The sequence below is a fragment of the Cynocephalus volans genome, chromosome 2 (assembly GCF_027409185.1).
Source record: "Cynocephalus volans isolate mCynVol1 chromosome 2, mCynVol1.pri, whole genome shotgun sequence".
Classification (NCBI taxonomy): Eukaryota; Metazoa; Chordata; class Mammalia; order Dermoptera; family Cynocephalidae; genus Cynocephalus; species Cynocephalus volans.
Window position 1 is genome coordinate 25,847,036 of NC_084461.1, and position 27,871 is coordinate 25,874,906.

The 27,871-nt window shown below is 34.1% G+C and overlaps 1 pseudogene; it reads left to right on the top strand.

The window, feature by feature from the left end:
* The window catches only part of LOC134370422 (BTB/POZ domain-containing protein KCTD3-like), a 90,559-nt pseudogene extending 62,941 nt beyond the window's left edge, over positions 1–27,618 (top strand).
* The last annotated feature ends 253 nt before the right edge of the window (positions 27,619–27,871 follow it).

Consider the following 27,871-nt stretch of genomic DNA (forward strand, 5'->3'; position numbering starts at 1 on the left):
AATTTGAAATTGAAATAGAAGAGATGAAAAAGTGTTTATCAATTTAATTGTTGAATATTAATTTATTCTAACTCTATTTCAGATGCTAAATTTAGCCATATGAGAGAAAATATAAAACCATATAATTTTGAACTTAAATATATGGTTGTAATTTTGTGATGAAATCAAAATTATTAAAAGTAATTTATTCTGTGGCATAACATATAAAAGAACAGAAGAATTTTTTAAAGCATAGCAGTAGGGAATAATGAACTCTCTATGGTGGTAGTGAGATTAAATAGAAAAATTCTTCCTAGGGAGTTAGCACCCTATCTATGCTTCAGAGTTGTAGATGAGTTTTCCAAGGAGTTGGAGGGCAAGATTAAGGTGGGCGTATTAATGAGAATAAAATTATAACAGGAAAAGAAAAGGATACGACAAAGTGTGAAGTTTTGAAATCACATGGTATATCCCTAAAAACCCAGAAGTTTGCTTGTGAAAAGTATGAAGCAATCCATAAATACAATGAAGATAGAAAAGAATATATGACTAGATAAAACACTTATACTGCATTAAGGAGCATAGACTTTAAATTTGTATGTAATAGGGAGAAATTAAAATGAAGGAGAAAAGAAAACCAAACTGACTTTGATTGATTATGTTAACACTGAGATTGAGAACAGATTTGAAAGGGCCCAGCCTAGAATAAGGGGAGACCAGTGAGCATGGAATTTTGAGTGTCAGTAGAAATAAAATGCAGAGGACAAGGTAGATTAAATATTAGGGTGTACAAGTGGGAGGACTTCACAACTCTGTGTGGAATGAAGGAATAATTTCCATATAATTCTGACTAGGGCAACATTATAAGGTGGATCCACAAATTGACACTAAGATAGTATTAGAAAGCAAAATTTCATGGGAAGATGCAAAACTATGGATTTGGAACTTTTTAGATCTTAGGTGATTGTGTTAAAAGTAGAGCTACCAGAAAGCATTTAGAAGTAGCAGATTAGAATTTCCTTCCAGAGACATGTAAAACTGCAAATTTCAACAGCAGAAGAAGGATTAAAAAATTTACCAGATAGCCTTCTTGGGAGAGAATTTGGAGCATCAGTCTTTTAGAATAGAGAGTCTACAGGAAATGTCCCTATGATTTGCCAAAATAAACAGTCAACATTGTTGATTGAACTGGTACTCGGGGTAAAGTTAAATTATAGCCTGTTAAGCACTAAATTGCAGTTGAGAAAATGGAGACAGTGGAATACAGCAGGTCTTCTAAAAAGGAAAATCCTGGGGAAAAACAAGTGCTTTAGAGGACGATGTAGGAATAGTGAAGGAGGATTTTTGCATAGGGTAGAGATATGAGCATATTCATGAACTCAAGGGAAAAACAGTAAAGACTGTGAATATATGAGAAATATAAAAGGAGTCTGATGGAACAAATGCCCAAATGAGATAGATTAGGGTTTGTCTCCTACTGAAAGAAGAAGAAATTGGGCAAAGCAGTAGTGAAAGAGTCTGATGGAGAGCTGCTGGTGGTTGGAGGGTTTTGGTAGTAAAGCGATATTTTATCTGTTGGTCTTTGCAAATGGTCAGCTATTTGAGACTCAAATTTATTTATTTATTATTACTATTGTTTTTTTACATTCTAAGATGTTGCAGAGCAGTTGAGGGAAGGGGGAAAGGAGAAAGGAGAGGGGGAGAGGGTTGCAAGAGGTGGAACGAGGGAGGGAGCATGGTCAAGGCCCGTGGCACTCCCCTCGTTCCAGCAGGGGAGCCCAGGGGGCTTTTGACGTGAATGGAATAAGCAGCTGAATACAATGTGGGGGGAAACGAGAGAAATTCTGAGATACTGATCAAGTCAAGAAGCCACATTTCAGTGGTATTAATTATAATAGTTAATATTTATTATGTGTTCATTCAGTATTAGACACTGTTATAAGATCACATATAATAATTAATTTGATCCTGACAACAACCCTATTCATTGATACTATTGCTGTATTGGCTTTGAGAGCCAGAAACTTCCAGGGAGTTTTATATTTCAAAGCAGCATAATCATTATCAGTATCTCTCGTTAACTTAGCTTTCCCTTATTTACTAAAATATCCATATCAGTGAAACCAGAGTTGCATGGGTAGAGAGACAAACATTCAGAGATAGGACTTCTAGAAATTACTTTTATAGAGTTCATTCTATTTTTTCCTGGATGCCTGTAACCTGACTATTAGGGAAACTTTACATTATCTTGGATACTGTATTTCAGGACTTTTTCAATACATTAGTTTATCATTAAACTGCCTAGTTTTTTATGAGAACTAGGTTACATTACTTATTCATCTTTAAGCTGGCTTCTTGAAAATAATCCATTTTTTATAGACCACTTAGGTAAAATAGTTGGCATTCAAGCATTTGCTGATACTCCAAGAAACCAAAAAAATATAAAAAGCCAATCTAAATGCAATAATTATACCTATCCCAGTGTTAACAAGTCAGTGTTCCCTTCAGGTAATGAAGATTCAATATGGTTGTGAGGAAAATAGAATAATTTAGTCAGGCCTCCTCGCCTTAGGTCCTGTTGGGTATGGTGCAGCACATTCCTTGTAAACAAGTTGTTTGTGAGTGTAGTTAGTGCACATGCATGACAATGTATCTTTTTCTTTTGTTGCTATTTTGTGTTCTCCAGTTTGTGAAGCAGCAGCAGCAGCTGGGCAGAGCTCAAGTCTAAAAATAGAGCACGTTTACTCTGCTGGCAGCTGCTCAGTTTTACTTTGGACTTTGCCAGTAGCAGTTGAGTTTAGGAGTATCGTTTTGGACTGCTTAGCTCTCAGACATGAGTGTGCTCTTCAGACATGAAGACTACTCTTACTTCAACTACAGCTGCAAGGACCTTTTTGCCGGTTACCTAGCTCATAGGCCTGCATGTGAAGGGTTTGTGAACGGGCCCCAGGGGTCTGTGAGCTCCAGACCCAGCACTAGTTCTACAATGGTCAAACTACAACCATGAGAGTGACTGGCTGTTATCTCTGAGAACAGCACCATGTCAGCAGATGTAATTTGGTTTTTGTTACTGGAAAACTGGCAAATCTGTGATAACAAAAGTGGATCAGTTTTGGCTCAGAAAATGCCACTTATGGTTGATATTCTTTGAACATGTTATTCTGTCCACCTTAAAAAGCCCCTTTGCCAGTGAGAATATTCTGGTGGTTTTCATTTGTGACACAGTGATTAAAACCCTAAAATTCTTCTAAAAGTCCCATATCAACTACCTGGCTTCTATATTTTTTTTCACTGGTTCCATAATCTTGATTCTTGCAAGATCCTAAACATCCAGTGCACCTAACAACCCTTTTTCAAGAATCAATGTCAATCTAATGTGTTCAGAGATAATGACGAGGGAGAACAGGTTGTCAAGCAATCTTTCTCAAAACAAAAACAAAAACTAAACCTAACCCCCCCCCCAAAAACAAAACAAAGGCAAGAAACCTATAACGGAATAGACTACCAAATGTTCTCAGTCACAATTTATCCATATATATTTACCAATCTAATTTATAATCAGAGGCAGACTATGTGGCTCTTCATAGTCTAGAGGTGTGTGAACACATGAACATGATTAAACACTCTAACCTTTTCTCTTCAGATGTTTCATTGTTTTCTCTACATTTTGGCAAGGCTGAACTGATTCTCAGGAATACCTTATAGTGAGCTACTATTGTGTTATGCTTGGGTCAGACAATTTAGTAAGCTGCTGTCATTGTAGATGTTTCATCATGCTAATGCTTTAAAAGGAAAATGTCAGGATAAGCTCTCATATTATTTCATTTTGTAGAACCTAAGTTTGTGATACCTAGATTAATCAAGTACCTACAATACTATGTCTGTATATCCTTCCAAGGTTTTTAATATAGTTCTGAGATATTTTCTGCAATCCTTCTGTGTGCAATTCCTTATCTTATCTTGATCCTCTATATACTCATAAATTTATTATCTCCACTATGGGGCAGATAGATACGCTTGTTTGCTGTTAGATTCTTGGGGGAGGTGTTTTATAATAGATTTAATGGTCATCAATTTACGTGCGTCATATATGTCCATGCAATTGTTACAATCCCATTTTGCATCGTATTCTCCCCAATAGGGCATTTGCTTCAATCATTGATATTTTGTATATTAGCAAGTTTAAAGAATGATGTAACTTCCCCGTATTATATACTTGGGGAATAATTTCTTATACAGAATACTGGCAATAAGGAAAATGTGTTTCCTTCCACCAGGTCAAACAATGGCATTGTAATTTTATACAGTCAAGGACCTGGTTCCTTCTGTTTTTCACAGCTTCTTTATTATCTTTATCCAGTATTTTGAGAAACAATAATCTTACTCTCAAAATTGTCTTATGGTGATAAAGACTACAAAAAGAAACTGAAAAACACTAAAAAATTAAAACAGGCTTTGATCCATTTGTTGAACATTTATGAAAACTAAACTGATTTTGTTATCACTTTCCATTGGAGGAAAATATTCCCAGTTACTGCACTTTTCCACCCTCTCATGCACACACCCTGACAAACTGTTACCACCAATTTGCTATCACTTCAAAAGGTTTTGTCTACAAGCCCAGTTCTAGTTCCAATTATGGTTATAATTAGGCCTGTATGTGTTGGGGTCAGGGAGTGGGGGAGGGGTGTGTGTGTGTGATAAGAAACAGAAACTTTCCCAAGTAAATTTAATATGTGCATATACTTTAAGCATCTTTGTGATTTAGACCTGTAGTTGAAAATCTTAGTGTTTGTGGCATGTCGTGGACTAACTGCTCCATATCTCTCTTATGGTGCATGTGGTCCTTCTCTCACAATTACCAGAATCTTTTCTTTCCATAAGGACACCCATACTGCTTATTAGAAAGCAAGCTAGAGAAAGTGTAATCGCATTTACATTTATCACTGCCCTGACTGGGCACAGTCCTTCATTATAAGTCATCTTATGAATTACTGAGCAGCCTTTTATAAAGGACTTTGAGAATAACTAACACCTTTAGGACATAGGTAGTCAATCTGATTTTTTTTTAAAAGGTATTCAGAATTCATTTAAAAATTAAAGGTATTTATCTGGAATATCAAAACCAGAAACTAAGTCAAAAGCTAAAAGTAAAGTCACTGAGATGAAAAGCAACAGGATAAGAAGAAAAATCAACAGGAGGTGAGGGTGTACTCATACTGGAGATGGACATAATAGGCAAGTTTTGCAAGGAAACTGAGAAGACAATGATGGGATTAATATCTATTTGGTGGGCAGAGCTGAGGGGGAAAAATTGCATCAGTGTGAAAGAAGACAACTTCAAGTGACCACAAAATGCAGAATGAAAGGAAAAATAGGTTAAGAAAAAGCAGCTGTAGCAGAAGCTACATCCACTCCATAGCACGCGTGTGGACCCCAGCAGGTCAAGCAGTGGAGAGTTTCCTGGACGGGGCACTGCAGAGGACAAGTCTTGGTGCTTGTGATGACAAGTCCTCACCGCAGGATCAAGGCACCTGAGGGACGGCCTGTGTGTCAGACGGGAGGATGATGCCACTCACGACAATGTCGTTGTGCGATCCTCACCTTACCTATATGGCACAGTCACTCGGGATAAAGCACAGTGCATGGGCAGGGCAAGGTGCAGATTCTACAGCTTTTGGCTCTCCTTCCCCTCCTTTTACCAGGAAAATAAATTATTCTTATTGAAATGGGCTCCGCTCCAAGTACCTTCTTTCCAGACAACCCTTTCAACTCTGGGCTCTTTGTACTGCAGTTCGCTGGGAATAGGCCTAAGTACTTCATTCCCTCCAAGTTTCTTCTCGTTTCACCAGGCGGGCACCCATCTTCTGCCCTGGTACCTCCGCGTGCCAGTGCGTCCCCAGCTACCGACCGTCAGACAGTTTGCAGAGCCACGGATGCGGGTCACCGCCCTCGGGGGCGGGTCGCTCCCTGGGCCCCCCAAACCGGTAAAAGTTCCTTGAAGAACAGATTGGATTCATAAATAGAAGTCTTTAAAATGTGCACACACATTCAACCAATTATCCTACTTCTTGAAACCGTTAAGAAAATAATCATATATATTTTTTAATGTGGAAGACAGTTACATAAAGGTAAAAAACTGGGAATAAACTGAATGTTCAACAATCTGAGAATGGCTAAGTAAATTATGGACTTCCATAAAATGTAACATATTGCAGTTATTAAAATCATGATATTAGAGTAAATATTACACCTTGAAAATTTGTGTTACATACTCTAAAATTATGATTTTCAAGGTGTTATAGTAAGTGAAAAGACAGGATGAGAAACTGCACTAAAAGTGACTAGGTATTTTTAAACTCCAGTTATACCTCCAAAAGATGACTTAAAATAACTTTTTTCTTATAATTTTTTTTTTGCTAAAAGGGAAATTTACTTAATTTACATGCATACATTAACAAAAAAGAATGATCTCGGATAAACAAACACCTTTGCACCTTAGGAAAGTAGAAAGTGAAGAACAAACTAAGCCCAGATCTAGCAAAGGGAGTAAATAATAAAAATTAGAGCATAGATAAACTAAATAGAAAATATAAAAAATATAGAGAAAATCAATGTGAGGAAAGTGGAGTTGGTTTGGTCAGGCCCCCTCACCTCATATCCAGCTGGGTATCTTTGCTTTTATTTTCCAATTATTTTGGTCTTGTCAATTGCTTTCTTTCTTTCTTTCTTTCTTTTTTAATTTTCCTGAATTTTTAAAATAATGTTTTTTTTTTAATGTGAACAAATTTTAAGTGAACAGTTTATAAATTATGACAAGATGACTCTGCCAATGTCACCACTAACCAGATTAAGAAATACATATTAACCACATTTGAAAAGATTCCTTTCATACCCCTTCTCAACCATTAGTGTCTGCTTATTACACAAAAGAAAAAGAAATCATGATTCCTAACATCATAAATGAAGTTGACTGAAATTTATATAAATGGAAAAACACAGTATTCATGTCTTGTTCCTGGTTCCTCTCAATGAACTTTGTGAAATTTGTCTGTGTTGTGTGTAGCATAAGTTAATTCACTTTCTCTCCTATACAGCTTTGACCCCTGGGACTTTCTGCAATGATGGAAATGTTCTGTACCTGGCAACTGTTGTGTTAGGCAGCACTGTAATGAATACCATTCTTTAAATATTTTACTTATTGAAGAACATTAGGGTTGTTTCTAAATGGGGCTAGCATAACAATGGGGCTAGGTAGATACTCATTGTATATAGAATATTAGATTCTGTTGAGGTTTAGCTAACTATTTACTTCAAACGATGGTATTTGACTTTTGCGGCAACAGTGTTTGAAACTTCTTCACTGTAGTGATTCTGAATTTTCCATTACATATATCCAAAGGATGTGATTCTGTATGTTCACAGCTTCTCAAGGAGTGGTATGGATTTAATTGTGTCCCCCAAGTTTTATGTATTAGAGGCTCGTTCCCCACTGTGACAGTGTTAAGAGGGTGGGAAATTCTATTACGGTAATTGAAAGGTGGGGCCTTGAAGAGGTCAGTAGATTCTGAGGAACATGCCCTAATGAATGGATTAATAATAGTGGTCATGTATGATTCTGAGGGATTTAAAATGAGAGCATGTGAGAGTCTCTCACTGCTTCTGCCATCTTGCAATGTGATACACTGTGTTACTGAAGCCGTCACCAAGGAAGACCTTCACCAGATGTGTTCCCTGGACTTTGTCCTTCCCAGCCTGAGAAACTATAAGCAATAAGTTTCATTTTCTTACAAGTACCCAGTTTCAGATATTTAGTTATAAGCAACAGAAACAGACAAATACAAGAACCAAGTTACTTCTTTTATCTGTTTTCTAGTAAATTATTCTCTGTAACACATATTTACCTATTCCCAGTTTCAATAATCCTGTTTTCTGATTAAGACTCTTCATGACCCATGCTAAAAAAGTAATTAAATGGATAACCCTTCACTTATTCAATTTTTTAAAAGTTTTATTTTATTTGTGATTGACATGTAATGATTGTGCATATTTATGATGGGCAGTGTGATGTTTCATTGCATGTATACATTGTATATACTTATTTAAAACTTTAACTAATATATTTAAATAATATTTTGTTTGAAGCATGTTCTAAGTATCTATCCACATCATTATTTTTATAGAGGCAGTAAGTTTCTGTAAATGAAAAAAAAAAAAAATGAGAGGTGCTAAGTATATTTGTGTACACATCTATCAGTGCACATATGTACTCATTTTTGTTATACCTACAACTATACTTACACCTTTCTCAGGGAATGTGTATGTTTCAATTAAATAGACAATGATAAAACCTTTTTCTGAAATATTTGTAATAATTTAATTACACCATGAAAGTTCACATAGTTCCACAAGTGTCGGGCCTTAAAAACTAACGCCACCTTAAGTGACATTACAAGTGTCGCGGGTAGGAAGTAGGGTGGGAGTATACACGGGAACCTTGCCTTAGCCCTTATTGGCCAAATATGTGCTTCCGTGCTTGTGAACACTGCGTGATTGCAATAGCTAGGCATTGAGACAGGATGCATGCTCTTGTAACCTTTAAGCTGATTGGAGGATGTAAAAACCTCCCTTCCCCATCTGCCTTTAAAAGCAAGTGCTTGTGTGATAATAAACGGAACTGCTCAACAGAACCCCCGCCACATCTGAGTGTCCTTTAACTGGCTGGTTGGGGCCAGCGGCTGTGCTCACCTCTCTTCATGGCTCTCTTCCCCCATCTCCTTCCAAAGGGGACAGGAGGGAAAGAGGAATCCGGGCCATTTGCTCACCCACCAAGGGAGAGACTGATAGTGAGGCAAGGGCTGTTCTAGTCGGCCGGCGGCGGACCCGACACACAAGCATTTCAACCTTCACCATTATAGCTTAGTTTAATTTTGTCTTTCTCAATGTTATTTATTCAGAGAGTTGCAGTGGCATCATATCACGATTTATTTTGCATTTTCTTGATTATTATTCAAGTTGAAAAACTATTATATTATTATTGACCACCTGGATATTCAATTTTTTGAAATGCTTTTTAAATTATATTCCAGATTTTTTTCAATATGTTCACAAATTCAAAGCTTTGAACCACTCTTTTTTTTTTATTGTTCTAGAAGCTTTATGGTTTTACCATCAACATTCAGATGTGCAATTTCTTTGGTACTGATTTTTAAGAACGAAGTGAGGGTAGGAGTTAAATTCTGTTTTTTTCCTCATAAGGATAACCAGTTGAACTAGAATAATTTACTCAAAAGATTGAACTCTCTTTTTCTAAATCAAATGTCCACATATATTTGGATCTTTTTTCACCCTAGTACTCACTGTTTTATTCAGTTGCTTTATTTGTTTATTACTGCATCTGGCTCTTATTGGTTTTTGCCATTTTATTCTTACATATTGATGACATAAAAATATACATAGCTTTTATTTTATTATTTTTTTTTGCAGGAATATTAATGAACATACTAATATAGGAATTTTCAGAAGGGCAATGCTGCCATCTGCAATAGTGATATTGTTTTCTTATTCTTTTCAGTATTGATGACCGTGTTATGTGTGTGTATGTGTCTGTGTATGTGTTTATTATTACGTTGACTAGAAAATGTTACTACCAGTAGTTATGGCACAGAAGACTGTCTTTTTACTGTTTGAGTGTAAATACAATTATCATGCTTATGTATGATACAGGATTGTTCAACTGAAAGAAAATTGTTTTCTTGTCAAAGACAGATAATTCTAGTTCTAGGAAATATCGTATTTTAAAACACAAAATGTGGTAGTGAACACAATTAGAGGCAGTACTTCTAAGAAGAGGATTAAAAAGTGATCTTAAAAGTGTTTGTTTTTGTTAATATTATTAAACATCCTGCTACTCTTAAAATTATACTACAATAAATTAGCATGTAGTTCACTTTTTCATGGATACAACATGATGGTGTAATTGATTCAATGACAGATGTTTAAATGACACAATGTTTTCATTTCTTTGCTTGTTTGTTTATTTATGTTTCTACTTATATCCTTTCTCAAAAATATTATCTTGAATCAGTGGTTACAACTAAACTAATACAGTATATTCAGACCATATACATAATTTGGTCCCTAAATACTTTTCTTTTTTTTTTTTTTATTATAAACCCAATAAAGTACCTGTGCAAATTAAATGTAAGCATCAGTTTAATTGAGTGTGCTATTGGAGGAAAACAGATAATAGAAGATAAACTCCCATTTTAAATATAATAGCCTGTGGAAGCTGGAAAAGTGAAAAGATATCCTAATATTTTGGACAAGAAGGCCAGTGAATGAGCAGAGTATAAGTCTGAGTAATGGGTTAGGACCACTGGGGTGGGCAGTTTCCTTCAGTTCCAAAAAAAAAGTGAAAATTAACTTACTGAACTTTTCTGAACAAGAGCTAATAAATAGAACTGCTTTCCTTTTAAAAGTGTGTTGTTTTGAGACAACTCATATATGTAGCCATGCATGCATGATTGTGTTAGAGAGACTGGATTAAGATGTCTTACCACTCTCCACTGACTAGCTGTCTGACTTGGGGAAGTCACTCATCCCCTCTACAAATTACTTTCCTTATATGTGTGATAGATAACATATTAGTAACTCTTGTAGAATTTTGTGACGATGAAATGATGCAATCCTAGTAAAACTCACAATGTATTTTCTTCTGCTTTATTACCTTCGTGTTTTTGTTATTGTTGTCCTTAAACATGTAACCATTAAATCTTCAGCCATTAAAAAAGACTAAATAACAGTAAAATCCTAAAACAGGTGGATTATTTTTACAGAGAGTATTTCATATGCCAGCTAAAATATGAGTCAGTTTTGAATTTCCTTACTTCTGGTTTGCTAACACTGCATAGAGTTAACATAGTTCAATGCTAAATTATTGCATGAGGAAGAAAGCAAATAATATTTAAATTATTCAAATTTTTTGCTAAGCCACCAATAATAATTTATTCTAACTTTCTGATCAGTAACTGGAAAGGAAAGGGACAGAAACCCATCACTCACTGAATATTTTGCAATCCATTTACATAAATACTGGTGAAATAAATGATATTTAAAAAGAGCACAGAATTTGACAGCTAATAAAATATGCTCTTCTTATTATCAGCAGGACAGGTACTAAAAATGTTGACAGATCTATACATTTAGGTTAGAAGAATTCATTCATTCACTTTTATGCTTATATAAATATATCAAGGACAGAAATATGTATTTGTGGATGTGCTGTAATTTATTTTTAAAGCATATATTGAGGAAAGAAATGATTTCTTGCACAATGGCAAAACACAAAAAAAACTAAATGTGCACATGATTGAATATCTATATAATTTATTATAAGCACATGAAAATTAGATTAAATACCATTTCAAAATACTAAAGCTAATTCTGTTGTGATTGCATGGAATGATAATACTACATTGACAAAGGCTCACAAGGAAGTACTTTCAGAATTATTGGGACTAGCTTATGTTACAAGACTAATTGGATCAGTGGCTGTAGGAAATATCTGCTAAATTTTGCAAGGCCATTATTAAGCTTGTAAAGGAATTCTGACTTAAATTTGATAAAATTATCATTTAAACATGTAGTTTTGATGTCTGGAAACATTTTTAAAGTTTTTTTTTTTTTTTAAGTTTTTTTTTTTGAACTAATATTTGATAAGCCACTTCCAATTTCAAGATGGATTAGAAAACTTAAGTTAAAGAAAATGAAGAAGTTAAAGCGAAAGGAAAAGTAAATTAACAGAGAAGTTGCTGTCGTTTATCATACCTTAATAGAAAAATTCTCTCTTCTGCAGAATTTAGCAGTCCATCATCCTCAGTAGTCACCTTTGTAGTTTTGAATTCTGGTAGGTGCTTCATTTCAGAACAGTCACATCAATCACCTCCTAAAGATTTCTAGTCAGTGGAGTTAATAAGAATGGTGTACATCACTCTATGATTTAAGAGAACTGAAAGAGAAATCTCTGATAATACAGCAGCGAGAGACATTATGGCTGAATCACTATTATGGAAAAAAATTAGAAAAAAGTTACAAAAAATTACATAATAAATTTAGACCGAGGTATTAATTACTTCAGTTGAATACAAACTACTATAAATCAGTTATGTCTGTTAAAGACACTTCAAGGAAAGTAGAAATGTATATGGTAGTATTAGTTTGCTGAAAAATGTATTTGGTAAATTCAATCCATTTAAATATTTTGAATATTTATTTCTAATATCTACTTTATATATCGGACAATAAATAAGAACAAATAGGAAGAGATCTATGAAAGAAAAATAAAAGGAGGTTATAATAAACATTACAAATTGCTTACCTCTAGAAATGATAATTATGAGTAAACAGTATCACATTTTATCTAATGAAAGCTATAGAGTCATAGAACAAGTGGATACTTAAAAATCTAAAGAACATTAAAATGGTATTCAAATATTAACTATTTAGCAAGTATTTAAATAAAATACTAATTCTAATACATATACAGTTAAGAAAGAAATTCATTGTTTTAAAAGTAGGTAATGTTCTATAGAACTAAATAAAACAGACAATGCCGTCATGAATTGGCTTAGTTTATACATACATACTAAATAAATAAAATAAATAAATAATATGAAAATGTTTATAAGTGCTGTGAAGAAAAATGAAAAAAGTGAATAAAAGTATGCATACATATATACATTTATAAGTATATATTCATATATATTGTATTTCTGTATCTGTGCGTGCATATATACTTGCATATATGTGTGTACATATATAGAAATATTTTTAATCATTATTTTTCAAATTGAAGTACATATTTTATGAATGTAAAGAAAATATAGATAAATACAATGCAAACAAAAATTTTTGTAATTTCATCCACACTGAGACAGTATTTTCATTTTTTGATTATGTACCATATAAGAGATCATAAAGATATACTCAGTAATAATATGTTTAGAATGACTCTATGGAGCTACATTGTCTCTATGGTCCACTAAGAATTTAATCAACTTTGAGATTTTTGTCTTACTACTCCCCAAATATTTAATATTTCATTATTTTTATTTTTACACTTTACATAATTCCTAAGTGATATTTTTGTCAGCTCTTAATATTATGTTTATAATAAGTATAAATATATGATATCATTCAAAGACACTGAAATACTTTTATCTCTTTAAATGTTCTTGGAAAGTTCATTACTTATGGTAAAAGTACCATAGAAAATATATTTCTCTTAAATTTTAAAGCCCTACCAATTATTTAGCCATAAAGTCATTTTAGCCAAATACATAGTCCCTTTTGGAAAAAAGAAAAAAAAAAAAAAAAGATAACTTAATTTTTTTCAAAATGATCTACTTAATCATACAGAATGTTTTATGTTATTTTACATTAACATCACTTTATATATGACCTTTTATATGTTTTTAGAAAATATTTTATACACCTCATATATAAATAAAAAGTCTTAAAAACTTATAAAATGCAGTGCATGAAGCCCTCCTCCCTTCTGCACCCAAAAGCAACATATCCATGTGTGGACAAGCCAGATCGAGGTACAGCATGTGACTCGCATGCACAAACCTCACTAGTGCTTACAAGAGTTCATTACTCCTCTGAAAAGGTAATCGATATTATGGCAGCTAGCATAATGTCACGGGGTAAGGAGAATGGTTCCCTAAAGATGTCCATGACCTAATCCCTGGTACACGGCTTTTCAGTCTTTCAGATACATGTTCCAAGAAGTCACAAATCCTTTGCAATTCAGGTTTAGAATAACTCTGAAAATGGGAAGAAAAATTTTACATATTGAAGTTTTCACTAATATCCTATGTCCTTAAAAATCTTACATCAGTTATTCAGCCTCACTGGCTTTAAGCCTTCTCTCAACAACTGGAATATCAATAAACTACAGGATTTATCTGATTGTCTAAAGATATATCCCCAAACATATCTGTTCTGTCTTGCTTGAAGGTAGCTTAGATCCTCACTAGAGTGACAACAAAGCGTAACGAAATCAAATTATTTACTCATGAACTGAGTCCTCGTGAAATTAGCCTATCTTTATCATTTGCCTTTTTCCTAGGCCTCTATTTCAATTTATGGTCTTCATTTTCTCTCTAATTATCAACAGCAACAAATCTGATACAATAAAATAGTGCAATTAACTCATAAAATTAGATTATATAATTTACAAAAGATGTAAGATTTCTTAGAAATCATAATAAGCTTCTTAAATCTCATACAAAGCTGTTAATGTGAGAATCTGGCAGCATTCTACTAGTCATTGTGAAGAAAGGAAAAACACAGAAATGTATATAATTTTATATATTCACTAGAGAATGAGTTAAATACCAAAGGAGATTAATGAAGCACTGAAATAACTTTTGAAGCAATAAAGCAGTTTAAATTTGGTGCAAAAAGGATATATGAAATAGATGTTTTTATGCGATTTCCCTTTAAGAAAATCAATACTTATATATATATTTTTTTCAAGAAACATAAAATACAATTTTATTAAACATAAAATGAAGTAAAATATATTGACATTTCTTTTTCAAGTTAAGAAGATACAGTCTATTAAAAAGAAAATTTCCTTTTTTAAATGGATCCACTTAAAGTGGTGTTTATGAATTGAATATCTGATAGGTGCTTCAAATTAAATTTGTGCAAAACTAAATTCTTTATTTCTAGCTGAAAAAAAAAATTTTTTCCCCCAAAATGTAATTCAATTATGACCATTGCACCGATGAAAATGTAATTGTTTTAATTGGCCTTTTTCTCACATCCCTGGACAATCAATTCATTAGCAATTTCTCTTAAATGACTACTTTAAACAGATACAACTAAGTTCTTCTCAAATCTTTACTCTTTTATTCTTTTTCGAGTTACCGTTATTCGTCACTCACCTCACCCCAATCAGACTGGCTATCATGAAAAAGAATAACAAATGCTGGCGAGTATGTAGACAGAAAGGAACCCTCCTGCATTGTTGGTGGGACTGTAAATCAGTACAGCCATAATGGAGAACAGAATGGAGGTTTCTTAAGCAACTACAGAAAAAACTTCTATATGATCCAGCAATCCCTCTATTGGTGATGTATCCAGAGGATTGGAAAACATCAGGTTGAAGGAATACCTTTACTCCTATGTTTATTGCAGCTCTATTTAAAATAGCTAGGCAATGGAACCAACCTAAATGTCCATCAGTGGGTGATTGGATAAGGAAAGTGCTGTATATATATATACACAAGGAAATACTACTCAGCCATAAAAAAGAATGAAATTCTACCATTTGCAGCAACGTGATGAGCCTGAAGAAAATTATTCTAAGTGAAACAACCCAGGTACAGAAAGAGAAATACTGCATGTTCTTACTCATACCTGGGATCTGAATCCGTAAATAAGCAAATGAACAATAGAGACAAAAAGAAAGAAACAAACAACAATCACAGCAATACGCTGAACTTTTAGAAAACAAGAAGTGGAAAAGGGGAGGGTGGGGGAGGGAGCGGGGCTGCTGAGGAATTGGTCAACAGACACAAAGAATGATTGTGTATTGTAATGATGAATAAGCTAACTGTACTAATCTAACCCTCACACATTGTTTGCAGTTATTGAAAAACAACATTGTTCCCCACATGCATGTAAAATTTTTTAAAAAAGAAAACAAAAGAAAAAAACGCAACAACTTCCAAATTAGTCCCCCTGCTTCTACTTTTACCTATTTAAATTATAGTCTCTACCCATCAGCCCAAGTGATGCTTTTAAGACTGAAGTAAGATCATCTGATTTTTCTACTAAAACCATTCTAATGGTTTATATCTTACCCCAAATAAAATTTAGCATCCTCATGATGCTCCATAATGCCCTACAGAATACAGCCACCCACATGTACCAGATAACATCTCTGACCTCTTTCTTTCCGTTCTCTTACTTGTTCATATACCTCTTTCAACTCTAGCTTTTTTGTGCTTTAAATTTCCAAACACACCCACTCTGTTCCTTAGCTATTGCTGTTTCTCTTCCGGGAATAGTCTCTCTCCTATGCATATGGCTTATTGCCTCACTTTATTTGGGTTTTTGTTCAAATGTCTCCTTATGTATGATGACTTCACTGATTATTATGATTCAAATAATTCTCCTTCTAATGCACTGTCTCATGGCGATACTTCATTTTTCTTCTTAACAGTTAGCATCGTTGACAAGATATACATTGTTTATTGTCTTTTTTTCTGAATGTGAGAACCGTCTTGCTCATGTTCACCTCTATTTATCCCACACCTAGTATTTAATAGGAACTCAATAAACATTTGTGTTCCCAAAGGAAGAAGCTTAAAGTTACTAGGTACCAGCAGCCAAAAATTAAATGAGGGCTACTTAATTTATTTTCTTTGTTATGTTGAGAATGACTAGGGTTAAGCATAGACTTAGAAATCCATAAAGGGTGTTTAATACATGCTTAATCCCTGTAAGAAATGTTTACTGTGAATTTTATATTGAGTATGGTAATTATGCTCTCAGTTCACAACTACGAGATAATCTTGGTAGTAGTAATGATAAAAGTAACATTAGCAATATAACAATTATTTATGTCATTTTTTGAGTATTTATCATAAAACTGATATTGATCTCAGCTTATTACATGTATTATCTTAAGTCACACAATACCCTCTAAAAATACTGTAATCATATTTAAAGATGAAAAAACTGATTTAGAGAAGTGTAAAAATATGTTCAAAGCTATGTTCTAATATGACTGAAAACCCAGCTGAAAACCCAAGTCCATCTGACTGTAAAACCTTAAGAATGCCATGCCTGCCAAGATGATATAATAGCATCTATTTCATAATTGCTTTTTGCACCAACTTTAAAGTGTGTAATTTCTTAAAAAGTTATTTTAGAGCTTCATTGATATACCTTGATATATATTTCAATCTCTAGCAAAGGCACAAAATCATATGGAGTTCCGTGTTTTTCTTTTGTTTATAATAACTAGTCAAATGCTACCAGATCCTCACGTCAATAGCTCTGTGTGAAATTTGAGAAGCCTACACCTTGATTTCTGAGAAATCCTACATCTTTTGCAAATCTTACAATCTCACTTTATAAGTTATTTGCACTATTTTATTCCATTATTATAGTGGATAGACTTATGTCTCCCCTAAAGTCACTGAAGCTTGAACTGTGTCCCCCAACTTTTGGGTATTAGAAACTTGGCCCCCACTCTGACTGTTAAGAGGGTGGGAAATCCTACTATGGTAATTGAAAGGTGGAGCCTTGAAGAGGTGATTGGATTGTAGGACCATGCAATAGTGCATGGATTAAAAATGGTTGTCAGGGGTGTGGTTCTGAGAGCTTTAAAAGAAAAGGAGAGTCTGTCTCTCTCTCTCTGCTTCCACCATCTTGCAATGTGAGTCTCCTGGGTCATTGTCGCCACCACCACATGGACTTTGGACTTCTCAGCCTCAGAAATTGTAAGCAATAAATTTCATTTTCTTTATAAATCACCCTGTTTCAAGTATTTTGCTATAAACAACAGAAACGGATTAATACAATTATATTTGTTGATGTTGATAATTAGAGAGAAAGCGGGGACAAGTCTGTGGCCATACCACATTGAATATGCCTGATCTCTTCTGATCTCAGAAGTGAAGCAGGGTCATCCTGGTTAGTACCTGGATAGGAGAAAAGGAGAAAAAATAAAATGAGATAGTGGGTTAGGACAAATGCAAATGATAAATATAGAGTAATTTCATAAGAACTCAGTTCATTAGTAAATATTTTTTATTTTGTTATGACTATGTTGTCACAGGGGGAGCATGCCAGTTTCTCCATTCAGTGAATCATGGGCACATGTGTTTGTAGGTTAACCCTGCTTTTAGGAAGAGTGGTCTAAGTGAACTTGATTCTGTAGATAACAATAACCACTTGCACCAGTACCTTAGTAACTAATAGAGTTGGGAACATTTTCTCAGCTCTATAGGAATGTCTATTAGGCAGGAATGGCTCATAAGGCCCTCTGGATAGACATTCTAAACATTAGGTTTGCCAGAGGTTGCCATGTTTCCCTGATTGGCATGCTACTTGTACAATTTTTTCTTATTCAACCAGCTCATACTTCATCAGTTCAGAGCCCAACTTTAATCTTGCATCTCCACAGAATCTGACCAGGTCCAAGCTCAACTTTTTCATATGTGTCTGTGATCACCTACTGTGAAAATGTAGTTTTCTACTTTTTCTTCAAAATACATCATGATGGTTTATTAAACCAGAGACCAAATTATTAGCAAATTAAAAGCTGCTTTATTTTACAAGCCTTCAAAGAGGGGAAGAGAGGTCATCCACAACTAGCTACCCATATTAATTTGCTAAAGCTGCCATAACAAACAGGGTGGCTTTAAAAACAGAAATTTATTGTCTCACAGTTCTGGAGGATAGAAGCTTAAAATGAAAGTGTAGGTAGGGTTGATTTTTTCTGAAGGCTGTGTGGGAATCACCAGTTCCCAGCCTTTCTCCTTGGCTTGTTGATGGTCATTTTCACTCTATGTATCTCTCTTCATATGTCTTTCCTCTATATATGTCTCTGAGTCCAAGTTCTCTCTTTTTATGAGAACACCAGTCATATTAGGTTAGGGCCCACCATAATGACCTCATTTTAACTTGATTACTTTTAAAGACCCTATCACCAATAAGACCACATTTTGAGGTGCTGAATATTAGGACTTAAACATTTAAATTTTGGGGAAACACAATCCAACTCATAAAACTTCCTATTCAATGTAACAGAATGCAAATTTTGGAAAAGATCAATTTTATATCTCTCCACTATATAAATATAGTAGACAAAAATAATCTCGAGATCATAGGTAATAGTAAAATTCAATAAAATAATTGGAAAGCAATGGGTTGCATTTATTTTGTTTTAAATATGCTTTATTTGTTTATATGTACATTAATTTTTAATAATGTCTGTTTAGCAACCAATTTATAGAATTCTTAGAAATTTAAAAATAGGCTCTTGATAGCCAGGATGACTCATTTCCAGTAAAACTATGTATAATTTCTCACTGTTTAATGCAAACATAAATTCTAGGCTTTTATGTCTACTTAATTCCCACCTTGTCTCAGATCACATCTTTAATAAGCACTAAAAAATCTTACACTGGTAGATTTTTATGAATATTTTGCCTGTGAATTAATGGTAATTTTTAACTTCTGTTTCATTTGAATCAATGTCCTTGTATACAAGAGGGGAAAGCTCTCCCATGTGCAATAATTGATCTTATCCATACACACTGAAATTTGTAACTTGTGGTATAACATAGAATGGAATGGAATGATGAAAAAATTTTAAACCCTGATATTCATCTTTGAATATACATTCCTATAATGTTGTCATGTTATTATAATACACATGCCTATAATGTTTGTACTGTAGATGTTTTAAAATATAATGAACGTTAGAGAACTCCTCTGTGTAAAGATTCATATATTCATACATACAGTTTTGAATACCATAACAAGGAGTTTATAGACAATCAAAGTCAATTTCAAGGCAAGAACCATGAAATCCTTTTAAGAACATTTAATCTGAAAAAAAAAAAACAATAGCCTTTATATTTTCCTTGAGTGATTACACTTATACATTGAATTTTTAGTAAAAAAAAAAAAATTCAAATATTACATTTATAAGAAATTATTAGAATATAGACAAAATTCACATACTCTTAAATTCATTTGCTATATGAATTATTATGAACATTATAATTTTTTATGAGAGAGTACAAAAATAATGTTTTTTTTTTTTTTTTTAACTCCAAAGCACCAATTACTTTGGCTATTGATTATGAATGAAAGATGTTTTGTCTTTGTTAATGATTTTGTTAGCTATAAGAAATTCAATAAATATTGCAATGCAGATTCTATGTATATGGCTATGCCCTAAAATATTTTAAATTTGAATAATTCAATTTTTCTGTAAATATGGGGATAAATTGATAGCCATTTCTGAATCATGAATTGACTGCTTGTGTGCAGTGAATACTAACGCTTACTTGTGAGACATGACTGGCATAATTAGTAATCTAACTTTAAAAAAAAAAAAATAAGCACTTATTTCCTTCCCACCATATCATCACTGAACTTTTATGATGTCTTCCTTTTATTTTCCATGAAGCATTTCCAAATGATTTCTCACTTCTTTTTTATAACTCTCAGCCACCTAGAATGAACTCTACCACGTCTGCCACTTGGATTATTGAAATACTATCCAAACAGAATTAATTGCTTCATGCATGTCCTACTCCAATGCACTATAAAAACCTCTTCAAATTAATTTTATTAAGTTATATATCTGACTACATAACTGTCCTGCTCAAAAAATCTTCAATGGATTCTTAATTGACTATTACTTAAGTAAAATCCCTGAATAAGCTGTTAAAACTCCAATCGAAATATGACAATAAAATATCTTTGCAGACATCTATTCAACAATATACTGAAATCAGGCTGGCCCATGGCTCACTTGGGACAGTGTAGTGCTGATAACATCAAGGCCATGGGTTTGGATCCCTATACAGGGATGGCCGATCAGCTCACTTGGGAGAGTGTGGTACTGACAACACCAAGTTAAAAGTTAAGATCCCCTTACCCGTCATCTTTAAAAAAAAAAAAAAAAAAGTGTACTGAGATCATATTTTATAAAGCATGATGTCATACTTTAGGGCATGCAAAGATTAACAAAACAAAATCTCATTTTAAAGAGGGCCTAATCTAATGATATGCACAGCAAAATAAATGAATATAAATCAATGTGATATAGAAAATGTAGGTGTCCTAACAGAGTAAATACAAAAATAATAATAAACTACCTTGAAGAGTAAGGAAAATATTTATGTGGAAATTAATATTTAGTAGAATGTATTCTCCAAAGTGTGCTGAGGCTAACTGAAATGCGTTACAGGGCTGAGGTTGTATCACTGATTAGTTAAAGTAAGATGCTCCATAATTAGAAAAAAAAATACAAGAATTAAAAAGGATCTATATTCTACAGCTGTTGGGTGGAGTGTTCTATAATTATCAGTTAGCTTAAGCTAATTGATAATACTGTCCATATCTTCAGAACTCTGAGTGACTCTCTATCTACTTTTTCTATATATGACTGAGAAAAGAGTGTTGAAATCTCAATTTCAATTTTAAGTTTGGTCTTTTTTTTTTTTTTTTTTTAGTTGTGTGAGCATATCCAGAATAGCTAAATGGTTGTTCAGTTCATTCAACATCAGGTCCCTCTTAGGGACTGCTTCAAATTGCCTTGTTTCTTTTCTGAATAGGAGTTATGCTTTCCTGTTCTTTGTGCATCTCATGATTTTTTTGTTGAAAACTAGTCATATAATGTCTCAACTCCATAAATGAGGCTTCTCTCATCTTTACAATTTGTTGTTTTTGTTGCTGTTTTATTCTTAGTAACTTTCCTGTGCTGAGTTTATAAAGTCTATATATTGTCTTTAGTGTATCTTTTTAAGCCTGTGCTCAGTTATCTTAGATAACAGGAAATTATTAGTTAAATATTTCCTTAAATACCTGTAACCAATAAGTGTTTTAGCCTCTGCCTTAGTTTTCCATGTGTGTTGGACCACACAATTATTATTCATGAGTTATATGACTTTCCCTTACCCTTAATTACCTGCTTGCACTTGACTTTGAGGTCAGCAGATTTGAGAGACTGGGATTCTCTCAGATATTTCCTGAACACGCATACATGCCTGAGCATGTCTGTAATTTTCTAGATCCCCATGAACTAATCAGAGTTTTTAAAGTCCTCTATGCATATCTAATTTCCAAGGTATTCTTTTTAAGTTGTTGGCAAGGCTCATGTTTATTCCAGTTGCTATGACAGCACCAGGTTGATTCAGTGTTAAACAATCACAGGTTACTGTTTGCACCAAACACCCTGGAGAGATGGAAAACCCAAAAACAAAACAAAAAGAAATCCTGGAGATGAAAATAATAAAATAAAACTAAAATGAAGCTTCACAAGAAGGATTCAAAGGCAGATTTGAGTAGGCAGAAAGAAGAATAAGTGATCTTAAAGACAAAACAATGATAATTATTGAGTATGAGAAACAGAAAAAAAAGAAAAAGACTTAAGTGAACAGAGCCTAAAAGATATGACAGACACTATCAAATGGGCCAACACATGCATTGAGGAAGACACAGAACAAAAAGAGAAAGAGAAAGGGGCATAGAGAATACTGGAAGAGATAATGGCTAAAAACTTCCCATATGATGAAAGAGATAAATATAAACATTGAATAACTCACCAAACTCCAAGTAAGATAAAGTCAAAGAAACCCACACTATAACACACTATAAGCAATCTTTTGAAAGACAAAGACAAAGAGAGAATCTTGAAGGTAGCAAGACATAAACAACTTATATACAAGGGATCCTCAATAAGATTGTTAGCAGGTTTCTCATCAGAAAATTTGGAGATGAGAAGACAGTGGGCTAATACATTCAAAATGCTAAAAGAAAAAAAAGAAAAAAAAAAAACACCCAGTCAACCATGAATTTTATATCCAGCAAAACTATGCTGCAAAAGTAAGGAAGAAATTAAGATATTCCTAGAAAAGCAGAAGCTGAGGGAGTTTGTTACCACTAGACCTGACTTGTAAGATATGCTCAAGAGAGGTCTGCATGGTGAAAAAAAATAAAAAATAAAAAATAAAAATAAATAAATGAATAAATGAGTAAATAAATGAGCAAATAAATAAATAAATAAATAGAAACACCAGACAGTAACTCAAAGCCATATGATGAAATGTAAATCAATCTCAATAAACGCAAATACATGGTAAATACATGGTCAATTACTGCAGCAGGAGCCTATAAATGTACTTTAAAAAAAAAACAAACATGATTTAAGAGACTAATACATTAGAAAAAAACAATTAATGCCCTAAAAGCTAGTATTATTTGCAATTTTTTTTTTTTTTGTCTTTTTCGTGACCGGCACTCAGCCAGTGAGTGCACCAGCCATTCCTACATAGGATCCGAACCCACGGCGGGAGCGTCGCTGCTCTCCCAGCGCCGCACTCTCCCCAGTGCGCCACGGGTCTGGCCCAAATTTTTGTTTATAACTCCACATATGAGTATAAAATGGTGCAGCCCTTTGGAAAATGGTCCGGCAGTTCTTTAAAAAGCTGAACATGGAGTTGTCATGTGATATAGCACTTCCACTTCTAGGTATGCAACTAAGAGAGAAATGAAAATATATTATAAGCTTGTACATGATTATCCATAGCAGTATTATTGGAAACAATCTAAATGACATCAACTAATGGATGTGTAAATAAAATCTTTTATACTCAAAAATGGAAAGTATTGAACCACAAAAAGAAATGAATAACTGATGCATACTGCAATCACGGGTGAACCTGCTAAATGAAATAAGCCACATGTAAATGATCACATATCATATTATTCCATTTATATAAAATGATTCCACTCACATGGTCTTGAATAGGTAAATATTATTCTAATTATGTGCTCTTAAGTAGGTAAATCCATAGAAAATGGAGTTAGACTAAGATCTGGGAGGAAAGGGGAATGACTGTTCATGCGATACATGGTTCTTTGGGAGTGATGAAAATGTTCAAAAATCACGGTGATGGCTTTATAGCTGTGCATATACTAGAAAAAAATTGGATTATATACTTTAAATGAGCAGTTCCATGGCATGCTAGTTATATCTCAATAAATATGTTTAAAAATATTTTTTTAAATGTTACAGTTTGATACCCCACTTCACAAAACGAAATTATTAAGGACATCAGTAATTAAGCAAGCCAACTAAAGGGATATCTGCAATAAACAAAGTCAAACAGTCTCTTTACTGCGGGGCTTGTCAGAACCACTAAATTTCTAATGTGCACTATGATCCTTGTGGTTTTTGTGTTGAAGATAAGGCTAACTATTGAACTTGAAACATTTTGTTCTGCTTTTCTGTTGTTAACAGCTCCCTTTCCTTACTTCATTGAACAGCCTTTAAAAGATAATATTCCATGACTTGCCTTTCCTTTCTTATTATAATACAAATTTGTGTGCATAACTTTTTTCCAATCTTCTATCAAAAATCATTTTATATTTGAAAAGGATTATTAGGTCATATATTTTCACTGGTTCAACTTAAATCTTAAAAATATGCACAAATTAGTTACTGCTCTGTAACTATTCTCATATGGATGCATGTAAATGAATAACTATCTATAGGCACAGATAAATTTTATAAAGTTATCCTGTTTAGCAAAATCATAACAAGCTAAATGAAAGATGTCATATATAATATTTTAAGAGTATTCTCTTACCAATATAATATTTGAGACCTAGCTAGTCTGTAAAACATTATATATTCATATTAAACTTATATATGTATATATATACATAAGTAATATATAAATTAAATAGGTATTTAATGTTTTATACCCTTTATGCTTAGTGTGAAGAGACCTTTAAAATGCAGTATGATGCAATTTTTATATATCTATAATATCTGCAAATTTTTTATTGTGATAAAAACACAACATGAGACCTACACTCTTAAAATTTTAAGTGCACAATAGAGTATTATTAACTATAGGCACAATAGTCACACAAAGGAGAGTCAGCTCCAGTTTCTATGACTATTTTGGTTATCTTTCTTGTATAAAAAGAAAGAAAAAACAACTTTTCCTCACTAAATATTACATTTTTTTTTATTATTTCTAACCACATATTCTGTTTTATTGTCCTGGGAACATCTGGCATCTGCTCTGCTTGGTGATCCTGGGAATTGAAACTTTCAGCAGCCAAAAAGAGATTCCTAGAACTTCTAGGACCTTAGTGGATAGGATTTTTATTTTATTTTATTTTTATACATAGAAATTCATTAAAAGATACTGAACTTCTTTAAAGCACTAATGAGAGGAGGCTTCAAAGAATCTGTGGAAAAATATAATTAAAAGATAACATGAATCTTTCCAAGAACTTTTTGAAGTACTGTCATATATTAGATTTTGAGGTAATAGGTGCATGATGACGAATCAGTCATTTAAGAATAATAAAAGAATGGGCAGCTGCAGCTGGCTGCCTCTGTTGGCTCTGCTGTGGGCGTCCAGAACCACTGGAGTTGGCAGCAGGACACTGCAGCAACTTCACTGGGGTGGTGGTTGGGATAGCGCAGCTGAACATGGGGGGAGAACCAGATTGAGTACCTCAAGACAAACTCTTATGTGGATTCAAGATTCTTTTCTTTTTTTACAGTTTGCTGAATGGAGGAATTTCAACACTTTGAGATGAAACTGGTGATATATTTATTGCTAGAGATCCAGCAGCATTAATACCCATTTAAAATTTTCTTCAGACAAAAGAACTAGACTTAAGGGGAGTGAGTATTAATGTTCTCAGGCATAAAACAGAATTTTATGGAATCACTCCATTAATAAGAAGCCTTCTCTTATGTGCAGAATTGGACCATTCATCTTGTGGCAGTGTCCTTTTTCATGGTTACTTGCCTCCACCAGGTATTCCTAGTCTTAAAATAAACAACATAGCTAGATCCTCTGCTGATTCTAGGAATGGACTAAATTCTACAGAAGGTGAAGCATGGGGAAATGGTATGCAGCCTGTTCTGTCTGGAATTGGAAAAGAGACTATAGGCTAGGATTTCCGTGGATCCATGAAAGATGCTAATAGTGGCTGGCCATTGTAACTGGATTGTAACTGCATGTGCTCATTTTGTTGTTACAGAATCAAAGAAACTTTGTTGCTTTGCATTGCTTCACCCCCCATAGATTTGTCACCCCACTTCCGCTGGGTGACAGAGATGCAAAGGATTACTCAAAGCCCATCTCTTCTGAGCAGTGAGAGGCCCTGAAGTGGTTAATCTCTCAGAACCCTCAAGAGAGAGGCATTCCTTCCTTGGGAAATTAACACTGAATTGGGGTTCTCTACCTGAATTTATTTTCCAGACCAGGAAGTTACAGGAAGAGAACAAAGGTGGGGTTATAGTTTAACAGTATAGGCTGGTAACTTTCAGTGAAACAAGCCAGATGACATTCCAGTAAGGCAATTAAGTGGTCCTATCAACAACAGTGTGATCTTAGCAAACATTCTTTGCTATAGCAATTCTCAGTATCTTTACATAACAATCAGTAACTAGTCTGTCTTTGAGCCAGCAACCTGCTGTTCCACAATTCTTATCTTGCAACAGAGACTTATACCCTGAGAGAAATTTCCAGTCCTCTGCAAGGTCAATATTTGAAATTGCAAGGCTTTGGAAAACCAGGCCCTGTGAAGAACATATGCTTTATAGTATATTCCACATCAAACTTCAGGATGGCAACAAGTATTTACAAGCCCATATTTGGACTGGACTATTGAACAAGCAGATTTAAATTGAAAGTGGTCAGAGGTCCACATGGACACAAGGATAAAATGGTTGCTGTTGCCTCAGAGAGTAGCATCAGTGTTCAAGATGGGGGAAGTGGCAGTGAAATTGGAGTGTTCAGCTTTGGCATTCCTGTATATGCTCTCTTCTTTATTGGTAACCAGTTGGTGGCCACAAGTCATACAGGGAAAGGGAGAGTGAGGAATGCTGTCACTCAGCATTGTCAGGTTTAATATGTTGTTCCTATAACTAGCTGTGACACTGATGGGTCATTCCTTCTACTGGGTTGTAAAAACAAATCAATGTATTACATAGATATGCAGAAGTTCCCTTTGCAAATAAAAGATAATGATCTTGTCACTGAACTTCATGATCCTTTAAATGATTCTATCACTGCTCTGAGTGTTTATCTCACACCCAAAACAAGTGTCAATGGTAAATGGATTGAAATTTTCTATGATATGAGCTCTGGAGCAGCAGAAGTGATTGTGAGCACCCAGAGACATTTGGGTCAAGTCCTCAGCTTTTTCAGACTTTCATGGTTTATGGAATTCCTGTTACAAAACTCATGCTATCAGAGAAGCATCTTGTATCAGTCTGTGCAGGTAATAATCATGTCAAAACATGGACAGTAACACAATTCAGAGGAATGATCTCTATTCAGCCAGGTTCTACTCCTTTACCATCATTCAAGATACTGTCTCTGGAGGAGACAGAAAGTCATGGTAGCTATTCCCCTGGAAATGACATAGGGCCTTTTGGAGAACAAGATGATCAGCAGGTATTTATCCAGAAAGTTGTTCTCATCACCTACAAACTATTTATAAGACTCTCATCCACTGGGAAAAGGATATATGAGATCTAAGCTGTTGACTGTACTATCATATCCTCACTTCACTTAAAGTGAGAGAACGTGAGGGATCCAGTGGGATGGGCTCAAGGCCAAGGCACTGCTTGTTCACAGGCCATACAAATGGCAGCATTCAAATGTGGGATCTGCCCACTCTATGGGTATGGTTAACAAAAGTGAAGACAAGGAGGTAGGTGGTCCAAGTAAAGAAGATTTGCTCAAACTACTGGACCAGTGTGATCTGAGCCCAACTCACTGTGCTACTACTAACATCAGTCAGGTAACTTCTGTGGTTCAGCATAGCCACCTGTGAAAATCAAAGTCTAGCCTTCAGCTTCAGCACCATGAAACTATCCATGAAGCAGCTACTGTTGGTTCCATGAGGCCATACAGAGAGAGTCCTTTGTTAGCAAGGGCAAGAAGAACTGAAAACTTTCACAGTTATAGGGACTTCCAGACGATTAATTTGAACAGAAATGTTGAAAAAGCTGTTCCTGAAAATGGTAACTGGGGCCCAGTACAAGCTGAAATGTGGGGGGTAATAGGGGAATGTAATATATGTGAGA